The sequence below is a fragment of the Phalangium opilio genome, unplaced genomic scaffold, assembly GCF_054372755.1.
Source record: "Phalangium opilio isolate 3A_F unplaced genomic scaffold, DU_Popi_V2 ptg000045l_1, whole genome shotgun sequence".
Taxonomy (NCBI): Eukaryota; Metazoa; Arthropoda; class Arachnida; order Opiliones; family Phalangiidae; genus Phalangium; species Phalangium opilio.
The window spans coordinates 4,191,113-4,208,495 of record NW_028324168.1 but is presented as its reverse complement, the minus strand read 5'-3'; the positions used below and the strand labels follow the sequence as shown (position 1 = coordinate 4,208,495).

The 17,383-nt window shown below is 39.7% G+C and overlaps 1 long non-coding RNA gene across 1 annotated transcript in view; it reads left to right on the top strand.

Annotated features, from left to right (window-relative positions):
• LOC149676876 (uncharacterized) overlaps positions 1–17,383 on the top strand; it is a 35,533-nt gene that overhangs the window by 752 nt on the left and 17,398 nt on the right. The window contains exon 2 of the long non-coding RNA XR_016366633.1: positions 5–86. This is a non-coding gene — a long non-coding RNA (uncharacterized LOC149676876). The remainder of the gene's footprint in view (positions 1–4; positions 87–17,383) is intronic.

Genomic DNA, 17,383 nt, shown 5'->3' with positions numbered 1-17,383 from the left:
TCAGTAACCATCTAAAGAGATGGGGACCGCGGTTTGGACGTTTCTCTTCATCCCCCCCCCCCATCCTCCTGCCGCCATCATAAAAGGTAAGACCATGGACTCGATTTACATATTCTCAACTCTGCATAGCTTAGCATAGCTTAGCTTAGCACAGCTTAGCTTAGCTTAGCTTAGCATAGCATAGCAAAGCTTAGCTTATCTTAGCATAGCATAGCATAGCTTAGCTTAGCATAGCATGGCTTAGCTTAGCTTAGCATAGCATAGCATAGCTTAGCTTAGCTTAGCAAAGCATAGCATAGCTTAACTTAGCTTAGCATAGCATAGCATAGCATAGCTTAGCTTAGCTTAGCATAGCATAGCTTAGCTTAGCTTAGCTTAGCATAGCATAGCTCAGCTTAGCTTAGCTTAGCTTAGCATAGCATAGCAAAGCTTAGCTTAGCTTAGCATAGCATAGCTTAGCTTAGCTTGGCTTAGCATAGCTTAGCTTAGCATAGCATAGCATAGCTTAGCTTAGCATAGCTTAGCTTAGCTTAGCATAGCTTAGCTTAGCTTAGCATAGCTTAGCTTAGCTTAGCTTAGCTTAGCATAGCTTAGCTTAGCATAGCATAGCATAGCATAGCATAGCATAGCATAGCTTAGCATAGCTTAGCTTAGCTTAGCTTAGCATAGCATAGCATAGCATAGCATAGCTTAGCTTAGCTTAGCAAAGCATAGCTTAGCATGGCATAGCATAGCTTAGCATAGCATAGCATAGCATAGCTTAGCTTAGCATAGCATAGCTTAGCATAGCATAGCATAGCTTAGCTTAGCTTAGCTTAGCATAGCATAGCATAGCATAGCATAGCATAGCATAGCATAGCATAGCTTAGCTTAGCATAGCTTAGCTTAGCATAGCTTAGCTTAGCTTAGCTTAGCATAGCTTAGCTTAGCTTAGCTTAGCATAGCATAGCATAGCATAGCATGGCATAGCTTAGCATAGCTTAGCATAGCTTAGCTTAGCTTAGCTTAGCATAGCATAGCATAGCATAGCATAGCTTAGCTTAGCTTAGCAAAGCATAGCTTAGCATGGCATAGCATAGCATAGCTTAGCATAGCATAGCATAGCATAGCTTAGCTTAGCTTAGCATAGCTTAGCTTAGCTTAGCTTAGCATAGCATAGCTTAGCATAGCTTAGCTTAGCTTGGCTTAGCATAGCATAGCTTAGCATAGCATAGCTTAGCATAGCTTAGCTTAACATAGCTTAGCATAGCTTAGCTTAGCATAGCTTAGCATAGCTTAGCATAGCTTAGCATAGCATAGCATAGCTTAGCTTAGCATAGCATAGCATAGCTTAACTTAGCTTAGCATAGCATAGCATAGCATAGCATAGCATAGCTTAGCTTAGCTTAGCATAGCTTAGCTTAGCTTAGCTTAGCATAGCATAGCATAGCTTAGCTTAGCATAGCATAGCATAGCTTAGCTTAGCTTAGCATAGCTTAGCTTAGCATAGCTTAACATAGCTTACCTTAGCTTAGCTTAGCATAGCATAGCTTAGCTTAGCTTAGCATAGCATAGCATAGCATAGCATAGCATAGCTTAGCATAGCTTAGCTTAGCTTAGCTTAGCATAGCATAGCATAGCATAGCATAGCATAGCTTAGCTTAGCAAAGCATAGCTTAGCATGGCATAGCATAGCATAGCTTAGCATAGCATAGCATAGCATAGCTTAGCTTAGCATAGCATAGCTTAGCATAGCATAGCATAGCATAGCTTAGCTTAGCTTAGCTTAGCATAGCATAGCTTAGCATAGCTTAGCTTAGCTTGGCTTAGCATAGCATAGCTTAGCATAGCATAGCTTAGCTTAGCATAGCTTAGCTTAACATAGCTTAGCATAGCTTAGCATAGCTTAGCATAACTTAGCTTAGCTTAGCTTAGCATAGCATAGCATAGCTTAGCTTAGCATAGCATAGCATAGCTTAACTTAGCTTAGCATAGCATAGCATAGCATAGCATAGCATAGCTTAGCTTAGCTTAGCATAGCTTAGCTTAGCTTAGCTTAGCATAGCATAGCATAGCTTAGCTTAGCATAGCATAGCATAGCTTAGCTTAGCTTAGCATAGCTTAGCTTATCATGGCTTAGCTTAGCATAGCTTAACATAGCTTACCTTAGCTTAGCTTAGCATAGCATAGCATAGCTTAGCTTAGCTTAGCTTAGTTTAGCATAGCTTAGCTTAGCTTAGCATAGCTTAACATAGCTTACCTTAAATTAGCTTAGCTTAGCATAGCATGGCATAGCATAGCTTAGCTTAGCTTAGCTTAGCATAGCATAGCATAGCATAGCATAGCATAGCATAGCATAGCATAGCTTAGCTTAGCATAGCATAGCTTAGCATAGCTTAGCGTAGCATAGCATAGCTTAGCATAGCTTAGCATAGCTTAGCATAACTTAGCATAGCATAGCATAGCTTAGCTTAGCTTAGCATAGCATAGTATAGCATAGTTTAGCTTAGCTTAGCATAGCTTAGCTTAGCTTAGCATAGCATAGCAAAGCTTAGCATAGCATAGCAAAGCTTAGCTTAGCTTAGCATAGCATAGCTTAGCTTAGCTTAGCTTAGCATAGCATAGCTTAGCTTAGCTTAGCTTAGCATAGCATAGCATAGCATAGCATAGCATAGCTTAGCTTAGCTTAGCTTAGCATAGCTTAGCTTAACATAGCTTAGCATAGCTTAGCTTAGCTTAGCTTAGCATAGCATAGCTTAGCTTAGCTTAGCATAGCATAGCATAGCTTAGCTTAGCATAGCATAGCTTAGCATAGCTTAGCGTAGCATAGCATAGCTTAGCATAGCTTAGCATAACTTAGCATAGCATAGCATAGCATAGCTTAGCTTAGCATAGCATAGCATAGCATAGCATAGCATAGCTTAGCTTAGCTTAGCATAGCTTAGCATAGCTTAGCATAGCATAGCATAGCTTAGCTTAGCATAGCATAGCATAGCTTAGCTTAGCTTAGCTTAGCATAGCTTAGCTTAGCTTAGCTTAGCATAGCTTAGCTTAGCTTAGCATAGCTTAGCTTAGCATAGCTTAGCTTAGCATAGCTTAGCTTAGCATAGCATAGCTTAGCTTAGCATAGCTTAGCATAGCATAGCATAGCTTAGCATAGCTTAGCATAGCTTAGCATAGCATAGCATAGCTTAGCTTAGCTTAGCATAGCATAGCATAGCTTAGCTTAGCTTAGCATAGCTTAGCATAGCTTAGCTTAGCTTAGCATAGCATAGCTTAGCATAGCTTAGCTTAGCATAGCATGGCATAGCATAGCTTAGCTTAGCTTAGCATAGCTTAGCATAGCTTAGCTTAGCATAGCATAGCTTAGCTTAGCTTAGCTTAGCATAGCATAGCTTAGCTTAGCATAGCTTAACATAGCTTACCTTAGCTTAGCTTAGCATAGCATAGCATAGCTTAGCTTAGCTTAGCTTAGCTTAGCTTAGCATAGCATAGCTTAGCTTAGCTTAGCTTAGCTTAGTTTAGCATAGCTTAGCATAGCTTAACATAGCTTACCTTAAATTAGCTTAGCTTAGCATAGCATGGCTTAGCTTAGCTTAGCTTAGCTTAGCTTAGCTTAGCATAGCATAGCATAGCATAGCATAGCATAGCTTAGCTTAGCATAGCATAGCTTAGCATAGCTTAGCATAGTTTAGCATAGTTTAGCGTAGCATAGCATAGCTTAGCATAGCTTAGCATAACTTAGCATAGCATAGCATAGCATAGCTTAGCTTAGCTTAGCATAGCATAGCATAGCATAGTTTAGCTTAGCTTAGCATAGCTTAGCTTAGCTTAGCTTAGCATAGCATAGCAAAGCTTAGCTTAGCTTAGCATAGCTTAGCATAGCATAGCTTAGCTTAGCTTAGCATAGCATAGCTTAGCTTAGCTTAGCTTAGCTTAGCTTAGCATAGCATAGCATAGCATAGCTTAGCTTAGCTTAGCATAGCTTAGCTTAGCATAGCATAGCTTAGCATAGCTTAGCGTAGCATAGCATAGCTTAGCATAGCTTAGCATAGCTTAGCATAACTTAGCATAGCATAGCATAGCGTAGCTTAGCTTAGCTTAGCTTAGCATAGCATAGCATAGCATAGCTTAGCTTAGCTTAGCATAGCATAGCATAGCATAGTTTAGCATAGCTTAGCATAGCATAGCTTAGCTTAGCTTAGCATAGCATAGCTTAGCTTAGCTTAGCATAGCATAGCATAGCATAGCATAGCTTAGCTTAGCTTAGCATAGCTTAGCTTAGCATAGCATAGCTTAGCATAGCTTAGCGTAGCATAGCATAGCTTAGCATAGCTTAGCATAACTTAGCATAGCATAGCATAGCTTAGCTTAGCTTAGCTTAGCTTAGCATAGCATAGCATAGCATAGCTTAGCTTAGCTTAGCATAGCTTAGCATAGCTTAGCATAGCATAGCATAGCATAGCTTAGCTTAGCTTAGCTTAGCATAGCATAGCATAGCAAAGCTTAGCTTAGCTTAGCATAGCATAGCTTAGCTTAGCATAGCATAGCTTAGCTTAGCTTAGCATAGCATAGCATAGCATAGCATAGCTTAGCTTAGCTTAGCATAGCTTAGCTTAGCTTAGCATAGCATAGCAAAGCTTAGCATAGCATAGCAAAGCTTAGCTTAGCTTAGCATAGCATAGCTTAGCTTAGCTTAGCTTAGCATAGCATAGCTTAGCTTAGCTTAGCTTAGCATAGCATAGCATAGCATAGCATAGCATAGCTTAGCTTAGCTTAGCTTAGCATAGCTTAGCTTAACATAGCTTAGCATAGCTTAGCTTAGCTTAGCTTAGCATAGCATAGCTTAGCTTAGCATAGCATAGCATAGCTTAGCTTAGCATAGCATAGCTTAGCATAGCTTAGCATAGCTTAGCGTAGCATAGCATAGCTTAGCATAGCTTAGCATAACTTAGCATAGCATAGCATAGCATAGCTTAGCTTAGCATAGCATAGCATAGCATAGCATAGCATAGCTTAGCTTAGCTTAGCATAGCTTAGCATAGCTTAGCATAGCTTAGCATAGCATAGCATAGCATAGCTTAGCTTAGCTTAGCTTAGCATAGCATAGCATAGCTTAGCTTAGCTTAGCTTAGCATAGCTTAGCATAGCTTAGCTTAGCTTAGCTTAGCTTAGCATAGCTTAGCTTAGGTTAGCATAGCTTAGCTTAGCATAGCTTAGCATAGCTTAGCTTAGCTTAGCTTAGCATAGCATAGCTTAGCTTAGCATAGCTTAGCATAGCATAGCATAGCTTAGCATAGCTTAGCATAGCTTAGCATAGCTTAGCATAGCATAGCATAGCTTAGCTTAGCTTAGCATAGCATAGCATAGCTTAGCTTAGCTTAGCATAGCTTAGCATAGCTTAGCTTAGCTTAGCATAGCATAGCTTAGCATAGCTTAGCTTAGCATAGCATGGCATAGCATAGCTTAGCTTAGCTTAGCATAGCTTAGCATAGCTTAGCATAGCTTAGCTTAGCATAGCATAGCTTAGCTTAGCTTAGCTTAGCATAGCATAGCTTAGCTTAGCATAGCTTAACATAGCTTACCTTAGCTTAGCTTAGCATAGCATAGCATAGCTTAGCTTAGCTTAGCTTAGCTTAGCTTAGCATAGCATAGCTTAGCTTAGCTTAGCTTAGCTTAGTTTAGCATAGCTTAGCTTAGCTTAGCATAGCTTAACATAGCTTACCTTAAATTAGCTTAGCTTAGCATAGCATGGCATAGCATAGCTTAGCTTAGCTTAGCTTAGCTTAGCATAGCATAGCATAGCATAGCATAGCTTAGCTTAGCATAGCATAGCTTAGCATAGTTTAGCATAGTTTAGCGTAGCATAGCATAGCTTAGCATAGCTTAGCATAACTTAGCATAGCATAGCATAGCATAGCTTAGCTTAGCTTAGCATAGCATAGCATAGCATAGTTTAGCTTAGCTTAGCATAGCTTAGCTTAGCTTAGCTTAGCATAGCATAGCAAAGCTTAGCTTAGCTTAGCATAGCTTAGCATAGCATAGCTTAGCTTAGCTTAGCATAGCATAGCTTAGCTTAGCTTAGCATAGCATAGCATAGCATAGCATAGCATAGCTTAGCTTAGCTTAGCATAGCTTAGCTTAGCATAGCATAGCTTAGCATAGCTTAGCGTAGCATAGCATAGCTTAGCATAGCTTAGCATAGCTTAGCATAACTTAGCATAGCATAGCATAGCTTAGCTTAGCTTAGCTTAGCATAGCATAGCTTAGCTTAGCTTAGCTTAGCTTAGCATAGCATAGCATAGCATAGCTTAGCTTAGCTTAGCATAGCATAGCATAGCATAGTTTAGCTTAGCTTAGCATAGCTTAGCTTAGCTTAGCTTAGCATAGCATAGCAAAGCTTAGCTTAGCTTAGCATAGCTTAGCATAGCATAGCTTAGCTTAGCTTAGCATAGCATAGCTTAGCTTAGCTTAGCATAGCATAGCATAGCATAGCATAGCATAGCTTAGCTTAGCTTAGCATAGCTTAGCTTAGCATAGCATAGCTTAGCATAGCTTAGCGTAGCATAGCATAGCTTAGCATAGCTTAGCATAGCTTAGCATAACTTAGCATAGCATAGCATAGCTTAGCTTAGCTTAGCATAGCATAGCATAGCATAGCTTAGCTTAGCTTAGCATAGCTTAGCATAGCTTAGCATAGCATAGCATAGCATAGCTTAGCTTAGCTTAGCTTAGCATAGCATAGCATAGCAAAGCTTAGCTTAGCTTAGCATAGCATAGCTTAGCTTAGCATAGCATAGCTTAGCTTAGCTTAGCATAGCATAGCATAGCATAGCATAGCATAGCTTAGCTTAGCTTAGCATAGCTTAGCTTAGCTTAGCATAGCATAGCTTAGCTTAGCTTAGCTTAGCATAGCATAGCATAGCATAGCTTTGCATAGCATAGCTTAGCTTAGCTTAGCATAGCATAGCTTAGCATAGCTTAGCTTAGCTTAGCATAGCTTAGCATAGCTTAGCTTAGCATAGCTTAGCATAGCTTAGCTTAGCTTAGCTTAGCATAGCATAGCATAGCTTAGCTTAGCATAGCATAGCTTAGCATAGCTTAGCATAGCATAGCATAGCTTAGCATAGCTTAGCATAGCTTAGCTTAGCATAGCTTAGCATAGCTTAGCTTAGCTTAGCTTAGCATAGCATAGCATAGCATAGCATAGCTTTGCATAGCATAGCTTAGCTTAGCTTAGCATAGCATAGCTTAGCATAGCTTAGCTTAGCTTAGCATAGCTTAGCTTAGCATAGCTTAGCATAGCTTAGCTTAGCTTAGCTTAGCATAGCATAGCATAGCTTAGCTTAGCATAGCATAGCTTAGCATAGCATAGCATAGCTTAGCATAGCTTAGCATAGCATAGCATAGCTTAGCTTAGCATAGCATAGCTTAGCTTAGCTTAGCATAGCTTAGCTTAGCATAGCTTAGCATAGCTTACCATAGCTTAGCATAGCATAACATAGCTTACCTTAGCTTAGCTTAGCTTAGCTTAGCATAGCTTAGCTTAGCTTAGCATAGCATAGCAAAGCTTAGCTTAGCTTAGCATAGCATAGCTTAGCTTAGCTTAGCTTAGCATAGCATAGCTTAGCTTAGCTTAGCATAGCATAGCTTAGCATAGCTTAGCTTAGTATAGCATAGCTTAGCATAGCTTAGCGTAGCATAGCATAGCTTAGCATAGCTTAGCATAGCTTAGCATAACTTAGCATAGCATAGCATAGCTTAGCTTAGCTTAGCTTAGCTTAGCATAGCATAGCATAGCATAGCTTAGCTTAGCTTAGCATAGCTTAGCATAGCTTAGCATAGCATAGCATAGCATAGCTTAGCTTAGCTTAGCTTAGCATAGCATAGCATAGCAAAGCTTAGCTTAGCTTAGCATAGCATAGCTTAGCTTAGCATAGCATAGCTTAGCTTAGCTTAGCATAGCATAGCATAGCATAGCATAGCATAGCTTAGCTTAGCTTAGCATAGCTTAGCTTAGCTTAGCATAGCATAGCTTAGCTTAGCTTAGCTTAGCATAGCATAGCATAGCATAGCTTTGCATAGCATAGCTTAGCTTAGCTTAGCATAGCATAGCTTAGCATAGCTTAGCTTAGCTTAGCATAGCTTAGCATAGCTTAGCTTAGCATAGCTTAGCATAGCTTAGCTTAGCTTAGCTTAGCATAGCATAGCATAGCTTAGCTTAGCATAGCATAGCTTAGCATAGCATAGCATAGCTTAGCATAGCTTAGCATAGCTTAGCTTAGCATAGCTTAGCATAGCTTAGCTTAGCTTAGCTTAGCATAGCATAGCATAGCATAGCATAGCTTTGCATAGCATAGCTTAGCTTAGCTTAGCATAGCATAGCTTAGCATAGCTTAGCTTAGCTTAGCATAGCTTAGCTTAGCATAGCTTAGCATAGCTTAGCTTAGCTTAGCTTAGCATAGCATAGCATAGCTTAGCTTAGCATAGCATAGCTTAGCATAGCATAGCATAGCTTAGCATAGCTTAGCATAGCATAGCATAGCTTAGCTTAGCTTAGCTTAGCATAGCATAGCTTAGCTTAGCTTAGCATAGCTTAGCTTAGCATAGCTTAGCATAGCTTACCATAGCTTAGCATAGCATAACATAGCTTACCTTAGCTTAGCTTAGCTTAGCTTAGCATAGCTTAGCTTAGCTTAGCATAGCATAGCAAAGCTTAGCTTAGCTTAGCATAGCATAGCTTAGCTTAGCTTAGCTTAGCATAGCATAGCTTAGCTTAGCTTAGCATAGCATAGCTTAGCTTAGCTTAGCTTAGCTTAGCTTAGCATAGCATAGCTTAGCATAGCTTAGCTTAGCATAGCATGGCATAGCATAGCTTAGCTTAGCTTAGCTTAGCATAGCATAGCATAGCTTAGCTTAGCATAGCATAGCAAAGCTTAGCTTAGCTTAGCATAGCATAGCTTAGCTTAGCTTAGCTTAGCATAGCATAGCTTAGCTTAGCTTAGCATAGCATAGCTTAGCTTAGCTTAGCATAGCATAGCTTAGCATAGCTTAGCTTAGCATAGCATGGCATAGCATAGCTTAGCTTAGCTTAGCTTAGCATAGCATAGCATAGCTTAGCTTAGCATAGCTTAGCTTAGCATAGCTTAGCTTAGCTTAGCATAGCTTAGCATAGCATAGCATAGCTTAGCATAGCTTAGCATAGCATAGCATAGCTTAGCTTAGCTTAGCATAGCATAGCATAGCATAGCTTAGCTTAGCTTAGCATAGCTTAGCTTAGCATAGCTTAGCTTAGCTTAGCTTAGCTTAGCATAGCATAGCATAGCATAGCATAGCTTAGCATAGCATAGCTTAGCTTAGCTTAGCCTAGCATAGCTTAGCATAGCTTAGCTTAGTTTAGCATAGCTTAGCTTAGCTTAGCATAGCTTAACATAGCTTACCTTAAATTAGCTTAGCTTAGCTTAGCATAGCTTAACATAGCTTACCTTAAATTAGCTTAGCTTAGCATAGCATGGCATAGCATGGCATAGCATAGCTTAGCTTAGCTTAGCATAGCATAGCATAGCATAGCTTAGCTTAGCATAGCATAGCTTAGCATAGCATAGCATAGCATAGCTTAGCATAGCTTAGCTTAGCTTAGCTTAGCTTAGCTTAGCATAGCATAGCTTAGCTTAGCTTAGCTTAGCATAGCATAGCATAGCATAGCATAGCATAGCTTAGCATAGCATAGCTTAGCTTAGCTTAGCATAGCATAGCTTAGCATAGCTTAGCTTAGCTTAGCATAGCTTAGCATAGCTTAGCATAGCTTAGCTTAGCTTAGCTTAGCTTAGCATAGCATAGCATAGCATAGCTTAGCTTAGCATAGCATAGCATAGCATAGCTTAACTTAGCTTAGCATAGCATAGCATAGCATAGCATAGCTTAGCTTAGCTTAGCATAGCATAGCTTAGCTTAGCTTAGCTTAGCATAGCTTAGCTTAGCTTAGCATAGCATAGCTTAGCTTAGCATAGCATAGCTTAGCTTAGCATAGCTTAGCTTAGCATAGCTTACCTTAGCTTAGCTTAGCATAGCATAGCATAGCTTAGCTTAGCTTAGCATAGCATAGCATAGCTTAGCTTAGCTTAGCTTAGTTTAGCATAGCTTAGCTTAGCTTAGCATAGCTTAACATAGCTTACCTTAAATTAGCTTAGCTTAGCATAGCATGGCATAGCATAGCTTAGCTTAGCATAGCATAGCATAGCATAGCTTAGCTTAGCATAGCATAGCTTAGCATAGCTTAGCATAGCTTAGCATAGCATAGCATAGCTTAGCATAGCTTAGCTTAGCTTAGCATAGCATAGCTTAGCTTAGCATAGCTTAGCATAGCTTAGCTTAGCATAGCATAGCATAGCATAGCTTAGCTTAGCTTAGTATAGCATAGCATAGCTTAGCTTAGCTTAGCTTAGCTTAGCATAGCTTAACATAGCTTACCTTAAATTAGCTTAGCTTAGCATAGCATGGCATAGCATAGCTTAGCTTAGCTTAGCATAGCATAGCATAGCATAGCATAGCATAGCATAGCTTAGCTTAGCATAGCTTAGCTTAGCATAGCTTAGCATAGCATAGCATAGCTTAGCATAGCTTAGCATAGCATAGCATAGCATAGCATAGCATAGCTTAGCTTAGCATAGCATAGCATAGCATAGCATAGCATAGCTTAGCATAGCTTAGCTTAGCTTAGCTTAGCTTAGCATAGCATAGCTTAGCTTAGCTTAGCTTAGCTTAGCATAGCATAGCATAGCATAGCATAGCTTAGCATAGCATAGCTTAGCTTAGCTTAGCTTAGCATAGCATAGCTTAGCATAGCTTAGCTTAGCATAGCATGGCATAGCATAGCTTAGCTTAGCTTAGCTTAGCATAGCATAGCATAGCATAGCATAGCTTAGCTTAGCATAGCTTAGCTTAGCATAGCTTAGCATAGCATAGCATAGCATAGCTTAGCATAGCATAGCATAGCATAGCATAGCTTAGCTTAGCATAGCATAGCATAGCATAGCATAGCTTAGCATAGCTTAGCTTAGCTTAGCTTAGCTTAGCTTAGCATAGCATAGCTTAGCTTAGATTAGCTTAGCATAGCATAGCATAGCATAGCATAGCTTAGCATAGCATAGCTTAGCTTAGCTTAGCATAGCATAGCTTAGCATAGCTTAGCTTAGCTTAGCATAGCTTAGCATAGCTTAGCTTAGCATAGCTTAGCTTAGCATAGCTTAGCATAGCTTAGCTTAGCTTAGCTTAGCTTAGCATAGCATAGCATAGCTTAGCTTAGCATAGCATAGCATAGCATGGCTTAACTTAGCTTAGCATAGCATAGCATAGCATAGCATAGCTTAGCTTAGCTTAGCATAGCATAGCTTAGCTTAGCTTAGCTTAGCATAGCTTAGCATAGCTTAGCTTAGCTTAGCTTAGCATAGCATAGCTTAGCTTAGCATAGCTTAACATAGCTTACCTTAGCTTAGCTTAGCATAGCATAGCATAGCTTAGCTTAGCTTAGCTTAGCATAGCATAGCATAGCTTAGCTTAGCATAGCTTAGCTTAGCTTAGCTTAGTTTAGCATAGCTTAGCTTAGCTTAGCATAGCTTAACATAGCTTACCTTAAATTAGCTTAGCTTAGCATAGCATGGCATAGCATAGCTTAGCTTAGCATAGCATAGCATAGCATAGCTTAGCTTAGCATAGCATAGCTTAGCATAGCATAGCATAGCTTAGCATAGCTTAGCTTAGCTTAGCATAGCATAGCTTAGCTTAGCTTAGCATAGCTTAGCATAGCTTAGCTTAGTATAGCATAGCATAGCATAGCTTAGCTTAGCTTAGTATAGCATAGCATAGCTTAGCTTAGCATAGCTTAGCTTAGCTTAGCATAGCTTAACATAGCTTACCTTAAATTAGCTTAGCTTAGCATAGCATGGCATAGCATAGCTTAGCTTAGCTTAGCATAGCATAGCATAGCATAGCATAGCATAGCATAGCATAGCTTAGCTTAGCATAGCATAGCTTAGCTTAGCATAGCTTAGCTTAGCATAGCTTAGCATAGCATAGCTTAGCTTAGTATAGCATAGCATAGCTTAGCTTAGCATAGCTTAGCTTAGCTTAGCATAGCTTAACATAGCTTACCTTAAATTAGCTTAGCTTAGCATAGCATGGCATAGCATAGCTTAGCTTAGCTTAGCATAGCATAGCATAGCATAGCATAGCATAGCATAGCATAGCTTAGCTTAGCATAGCATAGCTTAGCTTAGCATAGCTTAGCTTAGCATAGCTTAGCATAGCATAGTATAGCTTAGCATAGCTTAGCATAGCATAGCATAGCATAGCATAGCATAGCTTAGCTTAGCATAGCATAGCATAGCATAGCATAGCTTAGCATAGCTTAGCTTAGCTTAGCTTAGCTTAGCATAGCATAGCTTAGCTTAGCTTAGCTTAGCTTAGCATAGCATAGCATAGCATAGCATAGCTTAGCATAGCATAGCTTAGCTTAGCTTAGCATAGCATAGCTTAGCTTAGCTTAGCATAGCTTACCATAGCTTAGCATAGCATAGCATAGCTTACCTTAGCTTAGCTTAGCTTAGCTTAGCATAGCTTAGCTTAGCTTAGCATAGCATAGCAAAGCTTAGCTTAGCTTAGCTTAGCATAGCATAGCTTAGCTTAGCTTAGCTTAGCATAGCATAGCTTAGCTTAGCTTAGCATAGCATAGCTTAGCTTAGCTTAGCTTAGCTTAGCATAGCATAGCTTAGCATAGCTTAGCTTAGCATAGCATGGCATAGCATAGCTTAGCTTAGCTTAGCTTAGCATAGCATAGCATAGCTTAGCTTAGCATAGCTTAGCTTAGCATAGCTTAGCTTAGCTTAGCATAGCTTAGCATAGCATAGCATAGCTTAGCATAGCTTAGCATAGCATAGCATAGCTTAGCTTAGCTTAGCATAGCATAGCATAGCATAGCTTAGCTTAGCTTAGCATAGCTTAGCTTAGCATAGCTTAGCTTAGCATAGCATAGCTTAGCATAGCTTAGCTTAGCTTAGCATAGCTTAGCATAGCTTAGCTTAGCATAGCTTAGCTTAGCATAGCTTAGCATAGCTTAGCTTAGCTTAGCATAGCATAGCATAGCTTAGCTTAGCATAGCATAGCATAGCATAGCTTAACTTAGCTTAGCATAGCATAGCATAGCATAGCATAGCATAGCATAGCTTAGCTTAGCTTAGCTTAGCATAGCATAGCTTAGCTTAGCTTAGCTTAGCATAGCATAGCTTAGCTTAGCTTAGCTTAGCTTAGCATAGCTTAGCTTAGCTTAGCATAGCATAGCTTAGCTTAGCATAGCTTAGCTTAGCTTAGCTTAGCATAGCTTAACATAGCTTACCTTAGCTTAGCTTAGCTTAGCATAGCTTAACATAGCTTACCTTAGCTTAGCTTAGCATAGCATAGCTTAGCATAGCATAGCATAGCTTAGCTTAGCTTAGCTTAGCATAGCATAGCTTAGCTTAGCATAGCTTAGCTTAGTTTAGCATAGCTTAGCTTAGCTTAGCATAGCTTAACATAGCTTACCTTAAATTAGCATAGCTTAGCATAGCATAGCATAGCATAGCTTAGCATAGCTTAGCATAGCATAGCATAGCATAGCATAGCTTAGCTTAGCATAGCATAGCATAGCATAGCATAGCTTAGCATAGCTTAGCTTAGCTTAGCTTAGCTTAGCTTAGCATAGCATAGCTTAGCTTAGCTTAGCTTAGCATAGCATAGCATAGCATAGCATAGCATAGCTTAGCATAGCATAGCTTAGCTTAGCTTAGCATAGCATAGCTTAGCATAGCTTAGCTTAGCTTAGCATAGCTTAGCTTAGCATAGCTTAGCTTAGCATAGCTTAGCATAGCTTAGCATAGCTTAGCTTAGCTTAGCTTAGCTTAGCATAGCATAGCATAGCTTAGCTTAGCATAGCATAGCATAGCATGGCTTAACTTAGCTTAGCATAGCATAGCATAGCATAGCATAGCTTAGCTTAGCTTAGCATAGCATAGCTTAGCTTAGCTTAGCTTAGCATAGCTTAGCATAGCTTAGCTTAGCTTAGCTTAGCATAGCATAGCTTAGCTTAGCATAGCTTAACATAGCTTAACATAGCTTACCTTAGCTTAGCTTAGCATAGCATAGCATAGCTTAGCTTAGCTTAGCTTAGCATAGCATAGCATAGCTTAGCTTAGCATAGCTTAGCTTAGCTTAGCTTAGTTTAGCATAGCATAGCAAAGCTTAGCTTAGCTTAGCATAGCTTACCATAGCTTAGCATAGCATAGCATAGCTTACCTTAGCTTAACATAGCTTACCTTAGCTTAGCTTAGCTTAGCATAGCTTAACATAGCTTACCTTAGCTTAGCTTAGCATAGCATAGCTTAGCATAGCATAGCATAGCTTAGCTTAGCTTAGCTTAGCATAGCATAGCTTAGCTTAGCATAGCTTAGCTTAGTTTAGCATAGCTTAGCTTAGCTTAGCATAGCTTAACATAGCTTACCTTAAATTAGCATAGCTTAGCATAGCATAGCATAGCATAGCTTAGCATAGCTTAGCATAGCATAGCATAGCATAGCATAGCTTAGCTTAGCATAGCATAGCATAGCATAGCATAGCTTAGCATAGCTTAGCTTAGCTTAGCTTAGCTTAGCTTAGCATAGCATAGCTTAGCTTAGCTTAGCTTAGCATAGCATAGCATAGCATAGCATAGCATAGCTTAGCATAGCATAGCTTAGCTTAGCTTAGCATAGCATAGCTTAGCATAGCTTAGCTTAGCTTAGCATAGCTTAGCTTAGCATAGCTTAGCTTAGCATAGCTTAGCATAGCTTAGCATAGCTTAGCTTAGCTTAGCTTAGCTTAGCATAGCATAGCATAGCTTAGCTTAGCATAGCATAGCATAGCATGGCTTAACTTAGCTTAGCATAGCATAGCATAGCATAGCATAGCTTAGCTTAGCTTAGCATAGCATAGCTTAGCTTAGCTTAGCTTAGCATAGCTTAGCATAGCTTAGCTTAGCTTAGCTTAGCATAGCATAGCTTAGCTTAGCATAGCTTAACATAGCTTACCTTAGCTTAGCTTAGCATAGCATAGCATAGCTTAGCTTAGCTTAGCTTAGCATAGCATAGCATAGCTTAGCTTAGCATAGCTTAGCTTAGCTTAGCTTAGTTTAGCATAGCATAGCAAAGCTTAGCTTAGCTTAGCATAGCATAGCTTAGCTTAGCTTAGCTTAGCATAGCATAGCTTAGCTTAGCTTAGCATAGCATAGCTTAGCTTAGCTTAGCATAGCATAGCTTAGCATAGCTTAGCTTAGCATAGCATGGCATAGCATAGCTTAGCTTAGCTTAGCTTAGCATAGCATAGCATAGCTTAGCTTAGCATAGCTTAGCTTAGCATAGCTAAGCTTAGCTTAGCATAGCTTAGCATAGCATAGCATAGCTTAGCATAGCATAGCTTAGCATAGCTTAGCATAGCATAGCATAGCTTAGCTTAGCTTAGCATAGCATAGCATAGCTTAGCTTAGCTTAGCATAGCTTAGCTTAGCTTAGCTTAGCATAGCATAGCATAGCATAGCATAGCTTAGCATAGCATAGCTTAGCTTAGCTTAGCCTAGCATAGCTTAGCATAGCTTAGCTTAGTTTAGCATAGCTTAGCTTAGCTTAGCATAGCTTAACATAGCTTACCTTAAATTAGCTTAGCTTAGCATAGCATGGCATAGCATGGCATAGCATAGCTTAGCTTAGCTTAGCATAGCATAGCATAGCATAGCTTAGCATAGCATAGCATAGCATAGCTTAGCATAGCTTAGCTTAGCTTAGCTTAGCTTAGCTTAGCATAGCATAGCTTAGCTTAGCTTAGCTTAGCATAGCATAGCATAGCATAGCATAGCATAGCATAGCATAGCATAGCTTAGCATAGCATAGCATAGCTTAGCTTAGCTTAGCATAGCATAGCTTAGCATAGCTTAGCATAGCTTAGCTTAGCTTAGCATAGCTTAGCATAGCTTAGCTTAGCATAGCTTAGCATAGCTTAGCATAGCTTAGCTTAGCTTAGCTTAGCTTAGCATAGCATAGCATAGCATAGCTTAGCTTAGCATAGCATAGCATAGCATAGCATAGCTTAACTTAGCTTAGCATAGCATAGCATAGCATAGCATAGCTTAGCTTAGCTTAGCATAGCATAGCTTAGCTTAGCTTAGCTTAGCATAGCTTAGCATAGCTTAGCTTAGCTTAGCTTAGCATAGCATAGCTTAGCTTAGCATAGCTTAACATAGCTTACCTTAGCTTAGCTTAGCATAGCATAGCATAGCTTAGCTTAGCTTAGCATAGCATAGCATAGCTTAGCTTAGCTTAGCTTAGTTTAGCATAGCTTAGCTTAGCTTAGCATAGCTTAACATAGCTTACCTTAAATTAGCTTAGCTTAGCATAGCATGGCATAGCATAGCTTAGCTTAGCATAGCATAGCATAGCATAGCATAGCATAGCTTAGCTTAGCATAGCATAGCTTAGCATAGCTTAGCATAGCATAGCATAGCATAGCTTAGCATAGCTTAGCTTAGCTTAGCATAGCATAGCTTAGCTTAGCATAGCTTAGCATAGCATAGCATAGCATAGCTTAGCTTAGCTTAGTATAGCATAGCATAGCTTAGCTTAGCTTAGCTTAGCTTAGCATAGCTTAACATAGCTTACCTTAAATTAGCTTAGCTTAGCATAGCATGGCATAGCATAGCTTAGCTTAGCTTAGCATAGCATAGCATAGCATAGCATAGCATAGCATAGCTTAGCTTAGCATAGCTTAGCTTAGCATAGCTTAGCTTAGCATAGCTTAGCATAGCATAGCATAGCTTAGCATAGCTTAGCATAGCATAGCATAGCATAGCATAGCATAGCATAGCTTAGCTTAGCATAGCATAGCATAGCATAGCATAGCATAGCTTAGCATAGCTTAGCTTAGCTTAGCTTAGCATAGCATAGCTTAGCTTAGCTTAGCTTAGCTTAGCATAGCATAGCATAGCATAGCATAGCTTAGCATAGCATAGCTTAGCTTAGCTTAGCATAGCTTAGCATAGCTTAGCTTAGCATGGCATGGCATAGCATAGCTTAGCTTAGCTTAGCTTAGCATAGCATAGCATAGCATAGCATAGCTTAGCTTAGCATAGCTTAGCTTAGCATAGCTTAGCATAGCATAGCATAGCATAGCTTAGCATAGCTTAGCATAGCATAGCATAGCATAGCATAGCTTAGCTTAGCATAGCATAGCATAGCATAGCATAGCTTAGCATAGCATAGCTTAGCTTAGCTTAGCATAGCATAGCTTAGCATAGCTTAGCTTAGCTTAGATTAGCTTAGCATAGCTTAGCTTAGCATAGCTTAGCTTA